The 26,273-nt window shown below is 38.6% G+C and overlaps 1 non-coding gene across 1 annotated transcript; it reads right to left on the bottom strand.

Annotated features, from left to right (window-relative positions):
- Positions 1–3,469: 3,469 nt before the first annotated feature.
- Positions 3,470–3,541, bottom strand: TRNAA-UGC (transfer RNA alanine (anticodon UGC)). Its single transcript has one exon. It is a non-coding gene; the product is annotated as a tRNA-Ala (tRNA).
- Between the last annotated feature and the right edge of the window lie 22,732 nt (positions 3,542–26,273).

The following is a 26,273-nucleotide window of genomic DNA, read 5'->3' as shown; positions in this document are numbered from 1 at the left end:
CAAGTCTTTCATGAAGCCCAGGCAGATGTTTCTGGTCAGCTGGTGGCTTTCCTCCATGTGACAATTCAGGGACTCTTGCTCTTTTCACCTGGCAGCTCTAGGATCCTCCCAGCAGTCTAGACCGGAGCTTCTCAAATTTCAATGTGTATATGAATCCCTTGGGGAGCTTATTGAAATGCAGATTCTGTTTTAGAAGGTCTAGTATGGGAACTGAGATTTTGCCTTTCTCATAAGCAGCAGATGAAGTGAATGCAGCTGGCTCATGGACCCGATTTTGAGAAGCAAGGATCTAAAGGACCTCATCGTCAATTGCTTCCAGCTGGTGGAAGAGACAAGCGTATAATGCTTGTTGGGGGTTTCTGTGGAGCAGGCTTGGAAATGGCATATATCACATCTGCCCACATTTTTTTGACCAAGACTCAGAAGATGACTGCACCTAACTCATAGGAGACTGAAAAATGTAGGCTAGCTGTATGTTCAGGAAGAAAAGGAAGCACAATTTAGGGATCTGCTAGATATCTTTGCTACAGCAGGTGATTTTAGGTGCTAGAGCTCATTTATTTATTTTTATTTATTTACTTATTTTTTGAGACAGAGTCTTACTCTGTTGCCCTGGCTAGAGTGCCGTGGTGTCAGCCTAGCTCACAGCAACCTCAAACTCCTGGGCTCAAACAATCCTACCTCAGCCTTCCGAGTAGCTGGGACTACAGGCATGTGCCACCATGCCCGGCTAATTTTTTCTATGTATATTTTTAGTCGGCCAATTAATTTCTTTCTATTTTTAGTAGGAACGGGATCTCACTCTTGCTCAGGCTGGTTTCTAACTCCTGACCTTGAGCGATCCACCTGTCTCGGGCTCCCAGAGTGCTAGGATTATAGGCGTGAGCCACAGCGCCCAACCTAGAGCTCATTTATTTTTACTCTGTAATGATAATCCTATTAAAAATTCCTTCTAGATGCCCCCTTTTCCTGTTCTTTCTCAGCATTTTAAAAAATGTTGACAATTTGCTGTCCTTCTCTGTGAGTGATGATGCCTGGCACCTAGGAATAATTCTTTTGAGAAGTCCAAAGCTGCTTTTGAGCATGCGTTCATTAATCTTGTGAGTTAGAAATGATCTTGGGTCATCATTCCCACCCCTAAGACACTTAGGTATGCTGAACAGATGTGGCCTCCGGGGGGGGGGGGGGAGGGGCGGTGGTGGTGCAGATAGAGTACCTGCAATGCAGCGTTGCTTTGCCAGTATCAATCTCCTCCTGGAGCTCTCTGTGGTTGCTTTTGAAGGCAGCTCCATGGCCCTTCTCCTGGCTCCTCTGTTCTTATTGCGGGCTTCATCTTGTCTCTTAATGGACTAGAGCTTTCTCACAGCCCTGTTCTGTGTTTGTATTCATATGGTGCATCTATCCTCAGAGGATTCAAGATCCATTTAGACCATGTAATTTGTTTTAAATAGCTCAGTAAAAAGTTAGCTGAACTCAAGCTCCAAGGACAATTTCAGGCAAATGCATGTGTTATTGGAGCTGATCTTCAAACGGGTACAGTGGGGCATGTCAGGGGGGGTCAGTGGGTGAGACACTTGTTTGATTGCAGTTTGTAGTCATCGCAGTGTATATAATTCTTACGTTGTGATACCTAAGCTATAGGTGGGGAAAGTGGAGAGTTATTTTATTCCTATTATTTTATGCCAGACACAAGTGGGAAAACCCCAAAGCTTTCATTAGGCTTTTATAGGTTTTGCAATCGTATCTTCCCAACTTAGATGTGGTCTACAGGCTAAATGAGGTTATAGCAGTTGGCAGTTTTTCAAGCCTAATATATGGGTGTGGCTGACAAAGTTTGGCCTCGTAAAATAATTTTTTTTGGGGGGGGGAGTTATTCCTGTTTTTTCACTTATACACCTGCATGAAATCATTTAGTCAGCACCCAAGAAATCTATAACAAAGGAAGTTTAATGTTTCGTTAATAAACCAGCAATTTCTTTTTTTCTGTTCCCAAAGGACTTGTTCTATTTTGTGATACTTTTGTACAAATTTGATCTTAGAATGTATGTTAAAAGTTGGGACGGAAGTTTCCTTTGAGACCTCATGGGAGGTACAAAGCCTTTTACCTCAAAGTCCCCAACCTGAATCTGCCCAATATTTAAAGCTTCTGCAAACTTGTATGTGAGTTTCTTTCTTTAAGTGTGGCTTTCCTCGCATATATTTGAAAAACGAGTTAGTCTCACCTTAACTCTTGAATCATCTACTGTACTTGCTTCTTCAAGGATAGTTCTACCTTGTGATTGCCAGTTCCGTTTTGTCCACCATTCACATGCATTGGATCATTGCCTTGGACTCTTGGACCCCAGGCTCTCAAAAGGTGGAACTGTCATAATTCCAAAAGATAGAATTCTGAATGTTGAAATCCCAAAAGATTAAAATCCCGAATATATAATTCTGGAAAAAATAATTTAAAAAGTTCTCTAAAAGATATTTATTTGCCTTTTAAAATGGGGATTTATTTGAGAAACATAAAAACATCACAGAACACTTCATATGCCTCAATAAAATAGGCAATAACAGGCAATACATATTTTTGCAAGCATAAACACACTCAGGTATACTGGTAAGGACAGTCTCTTGGGTGTAAGGGTTACAAGCAAATGAACCTTATTCATGAAGAAATAGGTCATAAAGTGAAATGTATAAACACACATCACTGGCTGGTAATTGTGTGCACCAAGGTTTCTAACTTCGATCATCTGAAATCAGGTTGGATTTGATGGACAACCTGTCTTTTGATGAGATTAACCAAAAACCTCAATGGATCACTACTGCATGTGCAGTCACCCAAAAAGCTGAGATCTAGAGAAATTTTATCTTTCACAAATGTGGCTGTACAAAGAGGACATCTCTTCTTTGTTGAGGAAGCTTCAACATTGTTAGGTACATATACACTAATTACAGGCAAAGTCAACTTAGTGATAATAAACTTTCATGGAGTAAAATTTGTAAAAAATGCATAAAACAAATTAAAAATCTCTAAAAGTCATTACATAATTTATATTTACAGTATTGGAAATGATGCAAAAATGAAATACATAGCATAGTGAATTGTAAAAAATAGATCTGATAATTTAAAATAATGGGAAAAAACTAAGAAAGAAAAAATTAAAAAGAAAATTTGGAAAAGTATATTACAGGAATAGATTATGGGAAATTGCATGGAGATAGTCCATACGAGCTGACTTTCATGAACATTAACTATTTTTTTTTTTTACATTAACTGTTTTTTGAAGTCTTCCAACATGATGAATAGTTGCTTTTCTCCTTTTATGGCATGGCTCTCCTTGGAGAATATTCAGCATGTGGTGCTGTTCTTTTTTTTTTTTTTTAATTTCAGAATATTATGGGGGTACAAATGTTTTGGTTAAATAAATTGCTTTTGCACATTTTGAATGTAGCATCTGGTAGAACCCTGGGAATAAAGATGTGGAGATGCTGGGGATCGAACCCAGGACCTCATACATGCAAAGCATATGCTCTACCACTGAGCTACATCCCCAGCACTGGTGCTATTCTTCTTGAAACTCTATGATTATATATACATCATCATAAGCATTTTCTATTATTAATAAAATTTTCTATTTTCTGTGACATGGTTGTATGTTGTTTTGAGTAGGGGAAATCCATTGTACATGCACTCATATATATACAGATCACAAATTTGGTGGAAACAATACTGGTGATTGAACAGTACACTGTTGCATAAGTGTCTTCTTATCCTACTGTGCATGTAATTATTTTTGAAGCAGTCAGTAACTTCGCTGGCTTCTTCAGGCAAATACGGCTTTAAGTCATTAAAATCTGGAATTTCATCAGCTGGAAGGAGTGCCAATGCAGACAAATGATGAATTTTTAAATTGAAGTTTTCATCATGTCAGTATCACACGGCCAATCCACTCATCTGAATTTTCCACCAAGTGCAAATAAAGACAATAACAAGATAATAGTTCCTAACATGATGCAACTATCCTGTGTTCAACTGAAAATACACTAATCCCTTCCCCAGAATTTAGATTTTAGGATTTCAACTTTTAAGATTTTAACCTTTTTGGGTTGTGATTTTTCGGATTTTAGACATTAAAAATTTTAGACTTTAGGGATTTTGATATTCCAGGATTTCAACATTTGAGATTGTGGTGTTCAGAATTTTATCGTTAGGGATTATGATCCAAACCCCCCAAAAGGTCTTTTCCCTCTGTATAAGCATCAACAAAAGGGTGAATAGTCCAGACCACACTCCTTGCCCTGGCCTTGGTTTTTTGCCCTACCAAATGCACAATGTATAGGCATATGCAACTTTACTAAAATATCGGGGAAACTGAAGGTAACTGTATTGTAGGAAGAGAAAATTTTTAATTCTGTCTCCCATGACAGTTTCTGTCATTCAACGAAAAACATACAAGCATTTAAGCTCTTTCTGGCTGTTGTCTCAAGCAAATGCCCAGTTCCTTCCTATCTTGCTTCCTAACCTTACATCCACCCTCTTATAAGGAAGAAGAGCTCCTTCTTGAAAACTCTATAGATGGTATCTTCACTTCCTGTGAGGCTCAGTATTGCCCTAGGCCCTATTTTTCTTCATCTGGTAGCAGGACCCAGAAGTCCCACCAGTGTGTTTTTCTACACTTGAGACTGCAAGTCTTCCATAACATCCAGTGGCAGGGACTGGCATGGGCTTGGCTGGAGAGTTTAGGATGAGCCTTGGCAATCTCAGTCCTGTAGAAACACCCAGAATGGATTTAGAAACTCCCAGTCTGATTCCCTTCTACCATCCACACCAAGGGAAATGGAGATTAAGTCTTCTTCCTGGTAATCCAGTTGGTAACTTTTGAAATATACACATGTGTACCCAAAAAACTCATTTGCTTAATCAAAATATTAATGTTAAAAAAAAAGTAATGTCTAAATCCATATCAAGCAGAGAAATAGTTCATCAATTACAATCCGATCTGCACAGACTCCTGAATCTTGCATGGTAGATTCAGGCACAATTTCTCCCAGAGCATGGCTTTTGCCATCCTCCAGGTCCAGGGTAGGCCCTTGACTCTCCTGCTTAAGAAATACATGAGAAGTTGAGTCCATTACCCTGAAGACTATGCCAATAAATGCTCAGGAGATGATTTGTAAGGACCATTTTTTTTTTTTTTTGAATTTTAGGACACGTTGTATTTTTAGGACAACCCCACTCCCTAATTTTTTTTTTTTTGAGACAGAGTCTCACTCTGTTGCCCAAGCTAGAGTGCCATGGCATCAGCCTAGCTCACAGCAACCTCAAACTCCTGGGCTCAAGTGATCCTCTTGCCTCAGCCTCCCAAGTAGCTGGGACTACAGGCATGAGCCACTGCACCCAGCCAATTTTTTCTATTTTTAGTTGTTTGGCTAATTTTTTTCTATTTATAGTAGAGACGGAGTCTCACTCTTGCTCAGGCTGGTTTCAAACTCCTGAGCTTGAGCAATCCACCCGCATTGGCCTCCCAGAGTGCTAGGATTACAGGCTTGAGCCACGGTGCCCAGGCCCGACTCCCTATTTAAAGGAAACTTCATTCATGTTGGGGTGGGGAGATTGAAGGCAGTGTCCCCTCTTTCAATGGCTTTGTTTTTCTCTAACCTGTGTAGGTAAACAGTCATTGTTTCCTTGTGGAGTTATAGGTTTTTTTATTTTTTATTTTTGTGTGTGTTTTTGTATTGTTTTGTTTTATTTTGCGATGCAAGCTGTTACTTAAAATCAATACACTTGGAGAGAGACTCTTTCTTCCTTCCCTTATACAAGGGCTTCTCAGTCAAGGTTTGAGAATATTAGCACCACACAAGTTCCTAACCACCTGAATTACACATGTATTTAATGGACTGTAGCGGGTCATTCTCTGGTCTAATAACAACTTAGTTGTGGGAGTCTTTAGTTTTGTAGGCCCAGTGCTAATTCTATTAGTGGTGAGTTTCTTGAACATTATCATTGTCTTTGAAGTAAGAGAAAGGAAAACTTGAACCTCAAGAATATGTCAAACTATCATAGAATCTGAGTTTTAGAAGTATACTTTGAAATTGTCTAGAAACCACAAATGGAAACAGAGGGTCAGAAAGATTAGATGAAGTGACTCCACTACATGTCATTTGAAAATGGTTATGGTGGGAAAAGAACAGCAGTGCAGTGATAGCCCCTATATGCTGCCCAGTCCTAAGTCAGCCAGATCAGGAGGGCGAAGGGCGCAAAAATCCAAAACAGTGGTGGCAAAAATGTACTGGCTAATATCATATACAGATCTGAATGCTGCTAAGCAACGTGCACACAAGTGTTCACAGACTGTTGGAGTTGGGGGTGTTGTCAGTGTCATCCAATTCCCTCATTCTGCAGAGCAGGCTCAGAGCAGTTGAGGGCCTGCCCAATGTCTCTAAGTTTCTTGGTGGCAGATGCAGGGTTAGAACTCAGGCCTTCAAAATCTTCACACAGCGATCTTCTAATTGCTGATTTCTAACTTTCATGGAGGTGCTTTAGAGGCAATCTTAGGGGGTGAGGGACAGGCTGAGCTTTTAGCACTAGGGCCCACTTGAATTAATGCATCTGGAGTTTTAATTGTTTTAATTATTGGGGTTCAAAGATTTGATCTAAACTGGCTTTTACTATTTAAAAAAATGCTTGAAAAATTTTGTAGTATAGTATGTTTCCACTTATAGACTGCAAACAATTTATTTGGTTTGCAAAATATGAACTTTTTATGCTCTTTCATGTGGCTCTGCTCCTTGTAGTTATTCTTGCTTTGTTCTATTAGGCCCTAAGTAATTAGGCTTATAAGCTTCAGCAGATGATACAATATATTTCTCTACAAATATAGGTTATATTGCCAGGAATTTAGGCAAAAATCAAAACTCACTTAATTTACCTTTTGATTCTAACAAAAATCTATTAAAACATTTAAGACTGTATTGCTTAATTTCTCATTAAACCCATGGATAATTTTTATTTAGTCTTTTCAGTTTTCCATTAGGTTTTGGATACCAGGCTTTTCATCTTTCTAAATGAGCTCTTATTAATCAAGGACCTGAGGCAAAATTTAGACATTGTGAATTAAACCTAAATATAAAATCTATAAAATTTGAAAAACGTCAATGAATACAATATTCTTGGGATTCCCCCATAGGCAGCAAAGGATCTTTTTGGCTTCTTCAATACAGTGTTGATTTTATACCTAGTTTCCTGTGGCTCAGCAATTACAAATGATTTTTATGTCATTTTTAGAAGATAGAGCCCTTTAAGAGAATTGGAAACCAGAGGCATGGAGAATATAGCATGGAGAGGGTGTGTGGGAATTCATGGTAAGCAGAGCCTTGTAGCTTAATTTTTAGGACTCATGTTCTCCTAATGATGCCCCTGGAAGACTGCAAAAGAATTGCAAAAGAAGAGGAAAGGAAGAAAAGGAGAAAGCATTACTCAGTTGTTGTTTTCATTGTGTCTATGAAGATGAAATATTTACTTTTTACATGTAATTTTTTTTATTAATAAAGGAAGAGTCTCTAGGTTTTGAAATGCCATAAGATCTAAAATTAGATCCTTCTAAACAGTGGTTGTCAGTGAATCTTCAGCTTCAAAAGGAAAAAGAAAATATATTTATCAAATTTCAGAAAGTTTATGAGAGACATATATCTATTCCCAATGACATTTGCATAGCCTACTTAAACAATCCATCTTATCCAATAACCAACACTGGGACTGAAATAGAAAAATCCTAACAATTGGTTATCAACAACTAGATGCTAGATTTTCATTTTTATGTTATTAAGCAAAATAATATTTAATTAATGCTACTTATGGAATACCCATGGAAGTTTGGGTTTAAATCGATGTCACTTAAGAAAAGTTTTTGGGATTTTAACTGGTATATATTCATGCACCACATATTCTATTAAAATATTTCGATTTGTTCTCCTTTCTAAGGCAAATTTTTTTTTTTTTTTGTCGGGGTAGAGGGTCAGGAGATTTCTTAATGCAAAACTGAACATTGAAATCTTGAGGGACTTTACATGATTGAAGACAGGATCTTCACTCTGACAGTTTAATGCATTTTACATTATGATGGCATTGCATGCTTCACAGTTCCTGAAAAAGAGCTTACATTAGGTCTCAATGTAGCCTTTTTCTCCCTATAGTTCCTGATTATTTCCTTTGCTCACATCAGATCCCAGAGGGGACCCATTTGTGGATGGGAGATAATTTTGCCACTTGGGAAGGATGCATGTGGTTCTCTGCCTCAGGTAAAATTAGTTACAGAAAATATTCTGCACTGTAAGTGTTTTGTCCAGACATAGAATGGCCTACAAGGTTAGCCCCCTGACTGCATCCTGGTTCATGGGTCATGGCTCCCTGTAGAAATTCTATGTGTAATCGATTCTGCAATTTTCCTAATGTTGGAAGCAGGGAAATAGATAGTGACACCAGATTTCAGTCTGCCTGTCTCTCCCACTTCTTCCCCATATATGAAAGACCACAAAAACATATCATTATATACGTGTAGTATACAACTCATTTGCCAGAAAAACAATCTAAATTTTAGCCTAGACTCTTTCATTTATTTGTTGTAAAATTTTGGAGAAATAATCTAACATTTGAGTTTCAATATCCCTTATCCTCTAAGAGGGAAATCACAGTATTTTTATTAATTTCTTGTTGTATATCTTAATTTAGTTCAGTAAATTTATTTGTCTGAGAAATAAATGTTACTAGTCCCATATTACTGATGAGAAACAAAGACCCAGAGAAGCTAGGTGAATTGCCCACTGTCTTTTAGCTGGGGAAGAACTTAGGGTACTTTAAAAAAAAATCGTCTTAACCATTTTGCTTTTATTATTTTTAAATTGACACATAATGATTGTACATATTTATGGGATACAGTGTTATATTTTGATACATATATACAATGTGTAATGATCAAATCAGGGTAATTAGCATATCCATCCCTCAAACATTTATCATTTCTTTGTGTTGGGAACATTCAAAATCTGCTCTTCTATCTATTTGAAAATACACAATAAATTCTCATTAACTGTAGTCACCCTACAGTGCTACAGAACACTAAAAACTTATTCCTCCTATTTAGCTGTAATTTTGTGTGCATTAACCAACCTCTCACTATTCCCCCTCCCCCTACCCTTTGCAGCCTCTAGTAATCACTATTCTATACTTGTATGACATCAATATTTTTAGCTTTCAAATGAGTGAGAACATTCAATATGTAGGTTTCTGTGCCTAGCTTATTTCATTTAACATAATGTCTTACAAGATCATCCATGTTGCTGGGAATGCAAGAATTTTATTCTTTTTATGGCTGAGTAATATTCCATCGTGTATATGTACCATATTTTCTTTGTCCATTCATCTATTGTGAACACTTAGGTTGATTCCATATCTTTGCTATTCTGAATAGTGCTACAATAAACATGGAAGTACAGATATCTCTGTTTTTTTCTCTTTTTTTTTTTCATTAAGCCCCTTCCATTCTAGGATTCCTTCCTCCCTTCCTTGCTTTCTTTTTCTTTTTTCATTAACAGATATTGCTTTGACATACTGACTTTATTTCCTTTGGATATATACCCAGTAGGGGGATTGCTGAATTATATGATAGTTCTATTTTTAATTTTTTGAGGAACTTTCATACTACTTTCTATAATTGCTATATTAATTGACATTCCCACTAACAGTGTATAAGAGTTGTCCTTTCTCTGCATCCTCATCAGCATTTGTTATTTTTGTCTTTTTGATAATAGTCATTCTGATAGGGGTAAAATGATATCGCCTTGTGGTTTTGATTTGCATTGCCCTGATGATGAGTGATGTTGAGCATTTTTTTCATACACCGTTGGCCATTTGTATGTCTTCTTTTGAGAGATTTTTATTCAGGTCATTTGTCCATTTTTAAATTTATTATTATTGTTATTATTTTTGCTGTTGAGTTGTTTGAGTTCCTTATATATTTTGGATATTAATCTCTTGTCAGATGGATAGCTTGCAATTATTTTCTCTTGTTCTGCAGGTTGTCTCTTTACTCTGTTGATTGTTTGCTGTGCAGAGGCTTTTTATTGATAGTTAGATATAATCCCACTTACCTATTTTTGCTTTTGTTGCCTATGCTTTTGAGGTCTTCTCCATAAAATCTTTGCCCAGACCAATGTCCTCAAGTGTTTACCCTGTGTTTTCTTCTATTAGTTTCAGTTTTGGATCTTACACTTTGAGTCTTTAATACACTTTGAGTTGATTTTTTTTGTATACTGTGAGAGACAGGGTCTGGTTTCATTCTTCTGCATGTGGATATCCACTTATCCCAGCATAATTTATTGAAGAGACTGTCCTTTCTCCGATAAGTGTTCTTGACACCTTTGTCAAAAATCAGTTGGGCATAAAAATATAGACTTATTTCTGGGTTCCCTATTATGTTTCATTGGTCTGTGTGTCTGTTTTTAAGTCAGTGTGATGTTGTTTTGATTACCATAGCTTTGTAGAATATTTTGAAGTCAGGTAGTGTGAAGCCTGTGGCTTTATTCTTTTTGCACAGGATGGTTTTGACTATTCAGAGTCTTCAGTGATTCCACATAAATTTTAGGATTTTTTTCTATTTCTGTGAAGAATGCTCTGGTATTTGATAGGGACTACTCAGGTTACTTTTCAACTCAGTTAATGTCTGACTTCAAAACCAATGTTCTTTCCACTATGCCTTGCAGTTGCTAGAAAATGCAACTGCTGTGATGTATATTATTCTGTTAAAGTACAGTTGGGTATTCTAGACTGCAGAATGCTATAAAAAGGCAGAACTTTTTTACTTATTAATTTAATAGTGTTGTTATTTATAATAACACTCTGATAGGACTAAATATCTGAAATGTCCTGATCCCAGCTTCCAGCCTATTTGAGTGGCCAGAGATACACTAAAAGCATACTCTGTGTAATGTTACTAAAATTATTCAGAATTTTGGCCAATGTAGCAGGATTGAGAACAACAGACATTCATGTTTTTGACTTTGGCTGATAACCTCTTCTGGGATGGATTATGATAAACGACATTTTTAGTCCAAGTTAAATTATCTGTTTGATAATTAGTGAAGAAAGAGGGACATTGGCCAAGGCAGCCTTTTAACATCCTGTAGAAATTATTTTAAACTGCTAGATAAATATTTCCAGGAAGTTGGAGAATCCTAGTTATGATGTGAAAAGAAAAGCAGTACAGAAACAACCTTTATGCACTGCCAAAATACTAAGTCAATAAGTTTAGGAGAGCCGAAGGTGAAACTGATGATATTGGAAAGGTTATAATCACAGTGTAATATGATAGAATTAGAAAATTGGGCTGTTGATGATTTTAACTGCTGTTTCAAATCCTACATATTTCGCATTTTATCTCTGAGTACTCAATAACATGTAGAGGAGGAATTAAGTTTATTGTGATAACTTCTGACTTTTTTGATTGGAGGCAGCAAAGGTCATCGTTGTTTGCAAGGACAGCCTATGCAGCTGTCTGTGTCAGAGCCCTGAAAAATTTGCGATAGTGTGATAAGAAGGGACTGGAGTATAGTGACACAGCAGCTACTCCCTCCCTTGGGAAAGAGGAATTGAGGGACAGACGTTCAAAAAGCCAGAAAATTATTGCCAAGCTCCAGTTCCCTTGCATGTGGGAAATATCTTCCCCTTTTGTGTTCTTAATGAGATTACAAGTAACGTGAAAGCCATCTTCCTCTTCTGTGTTTCTCATGGTACTTAGTGCTGAGAGTACAAAATGCACACTTTAAAGTCTTGATTGTTTAATTAGTTACTTAAACCTTTTTTCTTTCATAAATCACATTTGATCACATCTGGAGATGTATTTTTAATTCTCTAGGTGATGTCAGCAATATACCTTTGGAAAAAAGAAAATTTTCTGTAAAAACCTTCACTGACACAATTTATAACTTTAAACTGCCTACCTTAAATCAAACTAAGCTCAACAATAATAGCTAGCAGATTTCCTTATTTAAATTAACAGAGAAGAATGCAATTCATATTATTTGCTAATCGAGGATTCTGATAAAGTTGAGTGTACTTGAAAATAGATGACTGTTTAAATATTTTTTAACCTTTTAAATAAAAGGACTTTTAAAATTTCAAAACGAATATATGCTTGTGTTAAGAAAAAAATGCAAGCAATAGAAAAGCATTTATTATACCTGTAAAGGGAAAATTCCTCCCTGTACTCTTTCCACATGGGGGTAGGCAGAACTTTGGCCCCATGACTTTGCTTTTCTGATGTCACACCAGCAAATCTGTTACCTTACATGGCAAAAGAGACTTTGCGGAGGTAATGAAGGTTACTAATCAGCTGTCTTTAAGACACAGAGATTATCCTGGGTTATCCAGGCGGGCCAGTGTAATCACATGAGCTCTTAAAAGCAGAGCTTCTTTCCAGTTGAGAGGGGAAAAAGCCAGAAAGATTTGAAGTGTAAGAAAGACTTCACATGCCACTGCTGGCTTGAAGATGGAGAAGGTCAGGTATAAGGAGGAACAGAAAGAGATCTCTAGGGGTCAATACCAGCCAGCAAAGATGTGGGAGCCTCAGTCCTACAGCTGCAGGGACTGAGTCCAGCTATCACCTTGAATGATGGCAGGTGGATTCATCCCCGGAACCTTCAGAGAAGAACACACCCTTGCCAATACCTTGTTTTTAGCCTTGCCATGTTCTAAGGAGGGGGCCAGCTGAGCCACACTGTAACTGGACTTCGGATCGACAGACCTGTGAGATAATAAATGGGCGCTGCTGTAGGCTACTACATCTGTGGTTATTTTTTTACAACAGCAACAGAAAACGAATACACCCCACATTCATTTCCAGAGAGTGAATGTTTTAATGTGATCCCATCAGCATGTTCAATGTATTGAGACATTTTTTTTGACTAAAAGTCTTAGTACCATGATTAATTTAAAAAAAAAACTTGTTTTAATTGAAAAATAGAAGTTGTATATATTTATCATGTACAACGTGTTGTTTTGAAACAGGTAAACATGGTAGAAAGTCTAAATCAGGCGAAATATGCATATGTGTTATTTCACATACTTGTCATTTTATTGTGGTGAGACTTGGTTAACCTTTATTATGGTTACAGAGAAAGCCTTGCCAAACAAAGCTAGACTTCTGCAATAATGATGCTGAATCTGAATGGTCACAGTTTCTAAGTCTGATGCATAAATTCACATCTTAACGAGTCCCATCAATACGAATTTCAACTTTGCAAAACTTTAAAAGTCAGATGGGAACCTGCTTCATTTATTATTGTCTGCCTTGGATTTCCACTACACGATTTACTACTCCTTTTATAAATGAATATCTTGAGCCATTTTACTTCTATCCTAACTGTTTTCTGGCTTCCATGGTGACAGAAACTTTGACTTAAGGCAGCGAGCTTTCAATCAAGGGTAGAGGGATGAATGTGAAACTCATTCTGTTAATGGCTCTAGTGACAGTGTAACCTTTCACGAAGTTCACTCCAGCTTTCTGCTCAAATTCAGGCTTTATTGACGAATATCTAAGTAGATGACTTTTTTCCATAATGGTGGAAAGGGAATAAAAATAAAGGTAAGTTTATTATGGTAACCTTAAAGGTCGCTTTTTTCTCTTTGACTTGAATGTGCAGAGCAAGTTTCTGTGTTAAATTTAGGCAGCATTTCTGTTAAAGTGGCAGTTTATCTGTCTGCTCATCTGCCCATGTGTGGCTACAAGGTTTATCACTCCAGGCTAGCACCACAGTGACTGACGGGCTGGACTCCACACTCCAGACTCCATTTGACCTCATTGCAAGAGTGGCAGTGACGGAAATTTAGCTAGTTGAAAGCTAACGTTTAGGCCAAGCGCGGTGGCTCTCGCCTGTAATCCTAGCACTCTGGGAGTTCCAAGGCAGGCGGATTGCTCGAGGTCAGGAGTTCGAAACCAGCCTGAGCAAGAGTGAGACCCCGTCTCTACTATAAAAATAGAAAGAAATTAATTGGCCAACTAATATATATAGAAAAAATTAGCCGGGCATGGTGGCGCATGCCTGTAGTCCCAGCTACTCGGGAGGCTGAGGCAGCAGGATTGCTTGAGCCCAGGAGTTTGAGGTTGCTGTGAGCGAGGCTCACTCTAGCCTGGGCAACAAATTGAGACAATGTCTCAAAAAAAAAAAAAAAAAGAAAGCTAACGTTTAGTGCTGAGACTCAGCAATTGTCCCAAAATGTTCCGCTATCTTAAGGCATTTTAAACTTTCTATTTTATTCTTGTAAATCTATGAGGCCATCACGGGAAGGGGAAGCATGGGAATGCCTAGTTTAGGGGTAATACTGACATATCAGGGCCTGTCTGGCGAACTGGTGAACAGGCCTATTTGCCCGAGGGTTGAGGGGGCTTCAGGAAGAGAATGCAAACTGCTGGAGGACGGACTCAAGAGCGATGACTTTGACCCAACAGGGAGGACGAGTTACCAGAGGAGAATGGAGATTCCAGGTAGAGGGGAGATCCCTCGGCTTTGGAACAAATGCTGCCTGGTTGGCACCGAGGGCTCCATTTCTTCAGTGGCAATTCCTGATGCAGCAACCACCTTGAGCGGAAAAATGGTGCTGTGTGACAGTGGGGCAGCCTCTCTAGGAACTCTCAGAAATGCCAGGGAATAAAGAACATTTTTAGGAGCTTGGGATGTTGAGTTAGCGCTTGCAGCAAGAGCTGGTGAGATTTGAAATATTGATGTGACTTTGACTTGCAGGTAAGGGAGACCTGGGGAGACTCTGTCATGTATTGCGGCAGCCATTCTCAAGACGGTCCTCGACGGTTTGTGCCTCCTGGTATTCATGGTCTTGGGCAGTTGCCTGCCACATTGAAATGGGCTGACCTATGAAACCTACAGGATATTTTGGAAATGATAATGTGTGGCTTTCAAGTTCAGGCCATAGAGGACACTGCAACTTCTGCCTTTCCTTTCTCTCAGATCACTTGGTCTGGGGAGAGAAGCTGCCATGCTGTGAGGATGCTCAAGTAGCCATGTGGAGAGGCCCACGTGGCAAGGAACTGAGGCCTCTTGCCATCAGCCATGTGAGTGAGCCACCATGGAAGCAGATCTGGCTGCCTCAATCAAGCCTCTAGAGGACAACAGCCCTTGCTCACATCCCGACTTCACCTCTTGAGAGACCTGGATCCGAATTACCCAGTTCATTTACTCTCAAATTGTTGACTCACAGAAACTGTGAAATCCTAAATGTTTGTTGTTTTAGGCTACTGAGTTTAGGGGTTATTTGTTGCTCAGCAACACACCAATGTAGCATATTACAGATGTGTAAATCTCATTCTCTAACACAAGTTGGGTAATGAGTATTCTCTAATACTAGTTCTTTGAAAGCAGCCTCCATATTTTATCCATCTTTTTGTTCCCCACAGTTCTAAACACAATGCTTAACACATTCTTCTTGATATATAGATTTTTTTTTAAATAAAAAGAATAAGTTATCTTGTACAAATTGAAAATTTTCCAGTCCCTGTTAAATAGCACCTAAAATGATTCATCATGATAAGTGTTGCTACCAGAAGAAACTGCTCAGCACTATATAGGCATCTGAAGGATGGGAGTGGAGCGGGGGCAGGTAGGAGCAGGGGCGAAGAAGAAAAAACATGGCAGTGATTGTCCTTTATTCACATCTCTCATTGTTTCTACTGCTCTTGTAGCTTTTGTTACAGCTTGCTAGTCAAGGCATCAAGATGATTGTGGTTGTTGTGAAAATAAAACAAAGATAGATGATACATAGATACCCAGATATTGAGGACAATCATTTAGCTCACTGATAGTCTTCCTTTTTCTTTCTTCCTTCCTTCCTTCCTTTCTTTCTTTCTTTCTTTCTTTCTTTCTTTCTTTCTTTCTTTCTTTCTTTCTTTCTTTCTTTCTTTCTTTCTTTCTTCCTTTCTTCCTTTCTTCCTTTCTTCCTTTCTTCCTTTCTTTCCTTTCTTTTCTTTCTTTTCTTTCGTTAGAGACAAGGTCACCCAGTCTGTATTGTACTGGCATGAACACAGCTCACTTAGAATCTGGAACTTCTGTGCTCAAGAGATCATCTCACTTTAGCCTCCTGAGTAGCTAGGACTACAGATACATGCCTCCATGCCTGGCTAATTTTTTTCATTGTTTTTTAGATATGGGCATCTCTAAAAATGTTGCCCAGGCTGGTCTAGAACTACTGGCCTCCAGTGATCCTAAACCTCAGTCTCCTGAGTCCATGGATTCTAGAGATAGTTTTTTTTTTTTTTTTAATCAGTAACACACTGCAGACAAGATGTTTTGAACTTCCTCTTTAACAATCCTACTAATATCTACCTGTCTCTTGGTTTATGTGTTCAGCTACCAGTCTCATACCCATAGCTGACAGCTGCTTTCCAAAACTGACATCGAACATATTATTTGTATAGTTCTTGGTAAACAATGAGAAATCAGAAAGAAAACCAATTATTATTTGTAAGCACTCACTTTGTTTTTGGAATTGAACATCCATGAAATGTTTCCAAAACAATCTCATTTTATTAATAAGGAACCTAAAGTCTGGAGTGGTTCTCAGCCTTTTCCAAAGGCACACAGTGAATTAACTGGTAAAGTGTGATTAGAACCCAGACCTTTTAGCTCCTAAGCCAAAAATCTTACTGATGAGCCATTTTGAAGCTTCTTTTTTCACCTTGATATTTCAGCATGCAACATAAATTATATACATATAGAGACGAAAAATTCAGTGCTGGGCTTATTACATATATTTTTTTCTCTAGCACATAACATCAATTGTGTTTATTTTAAAGAAGAAAAATGCTGTGCTAGGGTTATTAAATATTGGTATTCTTTTAGAAATGTTTTTATATTGGAAAAATGAGATGGAGGGAATGCATCTAATTTTCCCCAATGTGGTCTGATATATAGCAAGTGTCACTAATAGACTCCAGTTCATCATCATCATCAACATAATGATGATGATGATAATGATGGGATAATAGCAATAATGATAATAGATATAATAGCAAGAATTCCAGCTCAAGCCTAATCAGTGTGTGCTCATGTATTCAGACATGTCTGGAATGTCTGCAAGGGGGGGTGTCTACTTACATGAGTGATCACAGAGGCTTCGAGGAGAGAATGTACCTTGAGGGAAGACAAATGGGTGAACAAAATTGATTCAGAGATGACAAACCAGGAGAGTTAAGGGAAAATGACTTTGGATGCCTCCTGGTACATTATTCTCAGGATGAGGTGGTTGCAATGTGGGAAATAACAAACCCAATAACAAACCCTGTGTACCTGCTCTCTGAGGGACAGGGTTGTGCCGGGGAAGTTACTTTGGTGCTGGCAGCCCCTGCAGGAACAGGAAATGGTTGTCCCCAGGGACCTTCATGCTGGCAGAGCAAGCACTGGAGGCCTCTGCACAGATGTGGTGGGAATGAGCAGCAGCACAGGCCCCTGGAGCTGGTGTCCACAGCAGCAGTGCTGCCATCAGTGTCTATCAGCAGGATGGCTGACACCAAGGGAATGGCCATAGCAGGCTGGAGAAGTCTAGAGAAAATGGCCCATGCCACAGAGAAGCAAAACCATTGCCTGGGTGGGGACTCTCTCCAAAACTGTCTAGAAGGGATTCGAGGGGAAGTAGAGACTCTAAAATTGGGAAGGGATGGTAAAATTAGAGACATACTGGCTTTTTTGACTGTTAATAGGATGATTTTTTTTTTAAATCAATGCAGTGGGGACCTACTGTAGGACCCAAAGTCATTATTAGAGAAAGCATCATCATAGGTTCACTCTATCCTTCTATATTCTCGATTCGGGAATGTCAAGTTGGCTACTGAACATGCATTCACCTCAAGAGTCCCCAATAATTAACATAATTATAGTACAGGTTATGCAACTGAACACAACAATCTGATATCTTGTTTCCTGTCAATTCAACAGATGTGTTTTAAACCTGGTAGTATCACCACTTATAATTATGTAGGATAATCTAATTCTCGCCCTTTGGCATGCTAACATCTCTCTGGCCCTCATCCCGGGGCTTGCTTTCCAGGTGAGGCCTGAATGGATCTCCAGATATGCTTTAAAAATTAAAAATTAAGAGTGCTCCGCCTTGGGTTCTGAATCACAACCCTTCCTGGTATCGTAGGATGCCAAGTAAAAGCAACCACATTCAGGCTGAACCTCTGTTTAGCCACAACTAGAGTAGAACAGGATCCTCTTGTGCCAGGTGGATGTTCCTCAGGTGTCTATCAGCTGGTTGTGTTGAGCAGCCATCTCAAGCCCAGTTTGCTGATCTCTGGGGCCACAGTGAGCCTTGGACTAGTGAAACCTGTCTGTGCGCTGCCCATGCCAGTGGTGGCCACAGTGTGGCTCCTTTGGGTTGTGTTGAGATGAGGTTTCCATGACTTCCCGAGGGTAGTGCCATGCCAGTGTAATAATTAAGAACGTGGGCTTTGCAACCAAACTGTTCTGGCACCAATATCACCTCTGTCACTTATGAGCTACGTGACCTTGGGCAAACAGGTAGATCACTTAACTGCATTGTCCCTCAGTTTCTTCAGCTCCAAAATCAAGATCTTTGTATCACCAACCTCATAAGCTTATTATAAAGATCAAATGAAACAATATAGGTAAAGCTCTTAGGACATTGCCTGTTCCATCGTAAACACCTAATAAATATGAGTTTTATTACTATTTCAGTCATGATTCATTGGCTGGTTTAGCCTGGTTTGGTACAATGAAAACTATGTCTCAGAGATGGGAAGGTCATTATAGCTCTTAGGATTTCAACAGGAGGAATTTGTTAATATTCTCATTGGGAGGCTTCAATTAATGAGTCAAATCCAATTATTTTCAGTTTCTATGTCTCTTCTTTCCTTTGTGAAATTTCGCAGAGAAAGAATAAAATGACCTAACTTGGATCAAATGCCCACCCTTAGCTTAAATAGCTTTGGCCAGAATCACTGCGTAGAAGATATGAATGCTGGGGCCCATCCTGCGGGGCCAGGCTCAGAGAGGTCAGGGTGAGCTGGTGGCTGCCGTATTTGCACCTGTTATAATAAGCCCAGCAGTAGCGCTGGGAATCTGTGTTTCTCCGAATGTGTGTGTGTGCACATGAATTTTCAAGTAATACAAACAAGCTTCTGTAACCAATGTGTGACATTTAATAAAACTGCTGGTTGGACTAAAAACTTGTACAGTCTTTTTGAAGAGCAATTTCTTAATTTCTACTAATAAACTTATAATTTTATATAAATTTTGACCAAATCATTTTACCGGTACAAATTTATTTATTTATTTATTTGAGACAGAGTCTCACTCTGTTGCCTGGGCTAGAGTGCCGTGGCATCAGCCTAGTTCACAGCAACCTCAAACTCCTGGACTTAAGCAATCCTTCTGCATCAGCCTCCCGAGTAGCTGGGACTACAGGCATGTGCCACCATGCCCGGCTATTTTTTTTAATATATGTTTTTAGTTGGCCAATTAATTTCTTTCTATGTTTTTAGTAGAGATGGGGTCTCGCTCTTGCTCAGGCTGTTCTCAAACTCCTGAGCTCCAACAATCCGTCCACCTTGGCCTCCCAGAGTGCTAGGATTATAGGCGTGAGCCACCACGCCTGGCTCAAATTTATTCTTAAGGAAATAAAAGATTATTGTAAAAGATTATTATAAAGATACTGGCATGAAGATATTCATTAGAACATAATTATAATGTAAAGATGGAAAGAACATAAATATTCAATGAAAAGGGAATGGTTGAATAGATGTTGGCACATCTATGGAATGTTTATTCTCAATAGTCATTGAAAATGTTGTAGGACATTTAATAATATGCAAATTTTTTCACAGTATATTATCAAGTAAAAAGAGCAAATAACAAAGTGGTATTAATATGATTCCATTTTTGTAAAAAAGAATAAAAGACATGCACGTAGAAACACGACTCTAAGAAATTAACAAAATAACTGATCATCTTGGTGTAGGGAGAATACAAGTAATTTTTATGTTCTTTTTTCTTATCAGAATTCTCAATTTTTCTTCAATAATTATATTTTCTTTTTGTAATAAGAAAAATATGTATAGAGTCATTAAACTCGAATCTGTGAGCCACTGACTTGGCTGTAAGCTTTCTTGCAGCCAACACAAAGACAGGAACATTACCAGGTCCCTGATTCACTGTGCCCATCAAAAAAAAAAAAAAAGAAAAAATGAGTTCAATTGCCTAGGGGAAATACTTCTCTTTCTGGAACTAAGATCTATGAGAAATTTATCCTAGCAGTCCTCTTAAAGAGGTCACCAGGTGATATAAGAAAATGTGTACTTGTTGGCATTCTTAAATACAATCCTGAGTTTTACAGGATTCTTTTTCATAATGTCCCTCTAAAGTATACAGCTGAGAGACTGCTAAAGCACATTCAGAAAAACATGATTTAACTAGGAAACCAAAATGATGCCATCCAATTATATAATTCATTTATCGGACTTCATCCAGTGAAGATTTTTGAAGGGGAAAGGAACAGATGGATTGCATATTCTTCAGCCTTCTACCGAGGAACAAAGAATTCAAGGTTATTTTCCCTGACAAGTAGCTGCACTTCACAATTTAATCTTTTCTGTTACTGTGTATAGCTCTATTTTCTCTCAGCTGACCAAGATCTGTGATGAGAGGGATGACCGTCACTTCTTTAGGGAAGTTAGGATCCTGACAGGGAGAAATGCTTAACTGAAGGTTCAAAGCCTGGCCAGGAAAATCTTACAGAATGTAATTTTTGAATCATTTTAGCTCCTAGACACATGGATGAATCAAGCCTGAATATTTTCTCATAGAATAGCGCCACAATACAAGTGGTCTAGATTTTTTTTTTAAGAGTAGGTGCAACAAAATATTCACCTCATCTATTAAGACTAAACTGAACCAAACAATAACAATAGCTCCATTAACAGTCCATAGAACATTGACATAAGCCATATAATTTCTTGGTGTATATTTCAGGTCAAAATGACTATAAACCTGGTTTAAAAGAAATCTGTAATTAAGTAACTGAATGACTTAAATTTTTAAATTTTGGGTCTTTTAGATGACAGAGGACATTTGCCAAAAAGGATGACCTGTTTCAAGATGGTTTTTTATTTATTTAGGAATTAACTAGATAGTTGCTATGTCAGTTAAGACAATTCCCAGTTCCTCACCATAACACTGAGTAATGGACTGCATGCTTGTTCCCCCCAAAATTCATATGTTGAGTGCCATTAGGAAGTAGGGCCTTTGGGAGGTAACTAGGTCATAAGGGTGGAGCCCTCATAAATGGAATTAGTGCCCTTATAAAAGGTATCCCAGAGAGCTTCCTCATCTTCTTTCGACCATGTGAGGATATAAGGAGAAGTTAGCTGTCTGCAACCTAAAATAAGTTGACCTGACCATGTTGGTACCCTGATCTTGGGCTTTTACCCTCTAGAACTATGAGAAGTAAAGTTCTGTTGTTTACAAGCCACTCAGTCTATGGTACGTTGTTAGAGCAGCCTGAATTGAGTAAGACATGCCCTATGATTTTCAGGGAGGAAAATGCTTATCTTTTTGTGAGCTGGTGATGATGGTGGCAGTGCTGGCCATGCAGTGCAGCAGGTGTGTGCTATCACCACCAGGGAAATATCACCTCGTGTATTTCCCATCTCCCTTTTTCTTCCATTAAAAAAACCCTTTTATATTACACAGGAATATTTGTGCTATTTCTTGACCAAAAAGGTAAGTTCCCATTGAAGTGACCTCTAAACTGCTTATCTACTAATCAGTTTTAAACACAGGCAGTAGCAAAACTGCCTGCTGATTTTGCCTGTGGTCAAAGGAATGTGAGGAAGAGAATGTGATAGCATTTCTTATTAGTGGGTTTTCTTGGATATATTCTTTACATGTTTGTCCTCAGTGCTTATCAGTTCAGTATAGCAATTGTGTCTGTTGCAAAAATAAAAATGCCTGCAGTAGTGATTGATTGACCACATGAATCATGAACTGCAGTAACACTTGGAAACTCAGTAAATTCCTCTATGATAGTTACAGCTAACATGCTAAAGTGTCACCAGGTGTGTTGGATGAGGCAGTCTGGCTTAGGACAGTCAGAGGCCCCTCACTCATATGGAGCAGTTGTACATTTCTTATCCATTTCATTTAATATTTTATTTGTGGGGAAAGTGGAAGCCAGTAGGTATGCATTTGACTTGGAACTTGGCAAATTATACTTGTTTAAAATATATGAGCATATGCCTCCTATCATACCACCTATTGAGACTTGCCTGGATTACTGACAACTACGACTAAGGTTACTAATGCTTAACGGGCTACTGAGGCTATTACAAGGTCTCCAATTTTTCTGTCCTATTCTCTTGCAACCTAACGCCTGCACTAAAACCAGAGGGGTCTTTGAAAATGCAAACTCTGATTATCTTTCAGTGGCTTGCCGTCCTGACCTGGCTTTTGCTCATACCTTAGCCTCACCTTTCAGTTTTGGTGTTGCCCCCATTCCCACGCTTCCCCCAATGCTATGAAACTATGATCTGGTTTCAAAGCCAGTCTCACCCTTGGCTTTTTCAGAGTGATTTCTCTACCTGTAACTGTCAACACCACCCAGCCTAGTCTCCTGGCTAAATGCTACATTTTAGTCTTTGTCAGTGTTCCCTCACCATAAAGTCTGAGTTAGGAGTCCATCCTGTGTCTCTTATACCAGCCCAGGTGCCCTCTCTCTGCTCACTGTGGGACTACAGGCATTACATTTTCAGTAGTTCTTCCCAACTAAACTAAGTTCTCCAAGGACAGGTTCCAAGTCAACTTTGTGTATATTTTTATTTCCAATACTTACCTGAGAGCCTGACACATATTTGTAACCAATGCAATGACTTATTTGATGAATATTTGGAAGGAAGGTGGAAGAAGTACACAAAAACCACTACTCTTGGCTACAGAAGCATCTGACATGAGATGCATGCACAGGGCTGGTGACAGAGCAATGAGTGCTCTGTGCATTTAGAGAAGGGAGGAAGCACAGCTGTGGGCATCAGAAGGGCTTCAAGGCAAAGGAGGTTTTCAGATTGGGATTTGGATGAAAAAGTGAACTATGTGAATGGGGAAGGAATGTGTTTGAGAACACAGGAAATGCAAAGCAAGGCAGAGAGCAAGGGAAAGCAGCAGTGTCTGCAGAGAAGTGGTGCATAGTTCAGTCTGACTGGCATTTAGAGTGCGTGAAGGGATTCTTGGAGAATGTGCCAGAATAGCGGGTCCTGCCAGATTGTGGAGGCCAAGAAAGCTGTCACAAGGAACACAGACTGCAAGCAAGCAGAGTCAATGGCAATGTTTGAGTTTATTTTAAAAGAGTAAATATTAATAGAAGATAGAGTTGGTCATTCTTTATTCTATTGTGCCCTTAACCATCACTTTTAGGGACATGTGAGTAAGTGCCAGTCTTATTTTAATAGGAAACTTTATACAATATTTATGGAATTGATGGAAAACAAACTTCTGTGTTTCTGTGGAGTCACATCGTGTATATTGCTGATTCTTGGTGCATTTTTAAATACCACTATCCAAACTCCTCTTTAGAGTGAGTTGGGATATAAACAAATAGAATAGTAAAGATTGTGCAATTGCTGAATAATATGGGTGAACATAGAGAAGACGCTCGTGTCGCTAGTTTTTACGGTGAGTGCCTGTCTGCAGTTGTGGCCGTTGGCTTCACCGTGTTACTGGAACCAGCTTTTCCTGGAGACCCGCTATGAGTCTGAAGCTGCCTCAGAAGACAGATGCAGGGTGCAGAGTTTGGACAACGTCCAGAGAAAAGCAATAAAAATGATTAATAGCTTGGAAAACAAGACCTCAGAGGGATGTTTAAAGAAGTTAAAGAGAATCTTACTCGATATCAAAAGAATGGCTTCAGTGTCTTGAATCATGGTGCAGGCGCTTTTTCCTTCATCTTCAGAGAGCATACGTGAGGGAGACACGGACTCAACTCAAAGCAAGCAAATTCCTGTAAGGCCAAACAGAAAAACGCTAACAATGGTTTAACAGTAACAAGTACAGACTGAAACTGTGAATTTCTCATTTAGAATAGAGTAGACACCTGTCTGGGAGGCTTTCGGCAAAGTCATGAAGAACCTCTGCACTTTCATTGATTCTTCTATCAGGATTTATTTTTATTTTTATTTTTTTTGCTATTGTTGTTTATTGACATATATCCCTTAAATGTTCATGTGTCACAGTTTGGGTTCTCTGGAAGCAGACGTTGAGGCAGTTAGAAGTTCAAGCTACTTATCCGGGAGTAAACCTGTGAACAAAAAAGGAAGGAGTAGGGCTGGGCAGGGGGTGCTGCCAGCCCATGATGCCGTCCTGACCAAGCCTCTGCCAGCCCCGTGGGGCGCTCTGGAGCACAGCCTGCCTGTGTGAGGGATTGCTGTGGGGTGGAAATGGCTGGGCCTTGCAGCACTGCTTGTTCAGTCATTGGCTGGAGGCTGCTTCAAGAACATGCTCTTGGCCACCACTACCTGCCTCAGCCATTGGCGCCAGGGGCGGCCCCACAGTCTGGAAAGCCAAAGCAGACCTGAAGGACTAACAGCAGGGGGCTGGGAGCTAACCGCACTCCTCACAGCTGGGCAACCAGTCCTTTCTCCAAGGAGGATCTGAGTGACACATCTCTGTGTCTGTCACATTTTAAATGACACCCTTGTCTTTAATCGGAATTAAAGAAATATAAGATAGCCAGCTTTTTATGTGCAAATGCAATCCACAAAGTATTATTAAAATTTCCATTTCTTTTTTTTTTCTGATATAGAGTTGCATGAAGTAGCCAGAGCACCTAACTGTGGGTTCTCAGATTCACCTAATGAAAGACCACAGCCTAGGAATAGCAATAGGCATTCAAAATCAGGTACTTTACTCATACTAGTTATAACTTTCACAACAACCTTGCAAGATAGGTATTGTGCTTCAATTTTTCAGTTGAGGAAGCTGTAGGTCACATTGTTTAGGAGATTTTTTTTTCTAGGCACTGTGACCAGTAAGTGGCAGAGCAGAGACGTTAGATATTTGTATTATTCTAAAGGCACGTTGCATTATACTGAAGTGACTAATTTGAAAATTTGCAAAAAGCAATATGACTGCCCAGCCTGTAGTATTTCAATTCTTTTCTTCTAATTATTTATTTTTATTTCAGAATATTATGAGGGTATAAACATGTTGGTTACATTTTATGACTTTGCCTCACTCGAGCAAGGATTAGAGGCGTGACCTTCCCCTCTAGAACATTCACCATGTCCATTGCTTGTGAGATTATTGCCCCCCACCAAGTATTTCAATTCTTATGTACTTTAATCTAGATACTGAGGATGTTTGATGTAGTCCTTATTGTATTAAAAATAACATGTTATGGTTTTGGCTTGCATTTGACAGAGTGAAATTAACTTTTGACGTTATTCTTTGTAATACTTGGGTGGTTGTAGCCTATATATGTATACCTGCTAACTTACCACATTTGCTGAGAGAGTTGTGACTCCTTTTTCATAGGACCTTATAGAGTTTCCTTTTTATTTCTAGCTTTATACCTCATTTACCTAATCTATTTTAAACATAAAATAATATCACAGTCAAAATATAAAGTTCAATAAGACTATGATATCAACTATAAGAAATTTCTGAATATAAAAAATAATCTTCCTACTTGTACCTTTTTCAGTATTTTATGCATAAGAATATGTGATAAATATCTCAATAATATTATTTCTCTAACTTTTGAACCAATGAAATTAATATCCTTTTTTTATTTGGAAGTCATTAGAATCAGTTGCATAATTAAACATCTACTTCTAAGGCTAGAAACGTGGTAGTATATCTTGTTCAGATATTTATTGATGAGTAAATTCAGCACTAGGGCACTTTGTCAATTCACACTTAGTTTATTCAGATTTCCTAAGAATTAGCCTCAGGTTAAGCTAAAATTTGTTTGTTTGTTTTTTTAAATAAAGTAAACATGTAAACAAGTTGGGAGGAGTAGTTATTTAATCATTTCAAAAGAACAATTTTCTTTCTTTTTAAGAGATGGGATCTTGCTGTGTTGCCCAGTCTAACCTTGAACTCCTGAGCTCAAGTGATCTTCCTACCTCAGCCTCTCAAGTAGCTGGGACTACAGGCATAAGACACCACACATGGATTCAAGAACAAACTCTTTTAAAGAACTTTAATACATTAAGCTG

The sequence above is a fragment of the Microcebus murinus genome, chromosome 8 (assembly GCF_040939455.1).
Source record: "Microcebus murinus isolate Inina chromosome 8, M.murinus_Inina_mat1.0, whole genome shotgun sequence".
Lineage (NCBI taxonomy): Eukaryota > Metazoa > Chordata > Mammalia > Primates > Cheirogaleidae > Microcebus > Microcebus murinus.
Note: the sequence above shows the minus strand (reverse complement) of the source record. Positions and strands in the feature narration are given on the sequence as shown.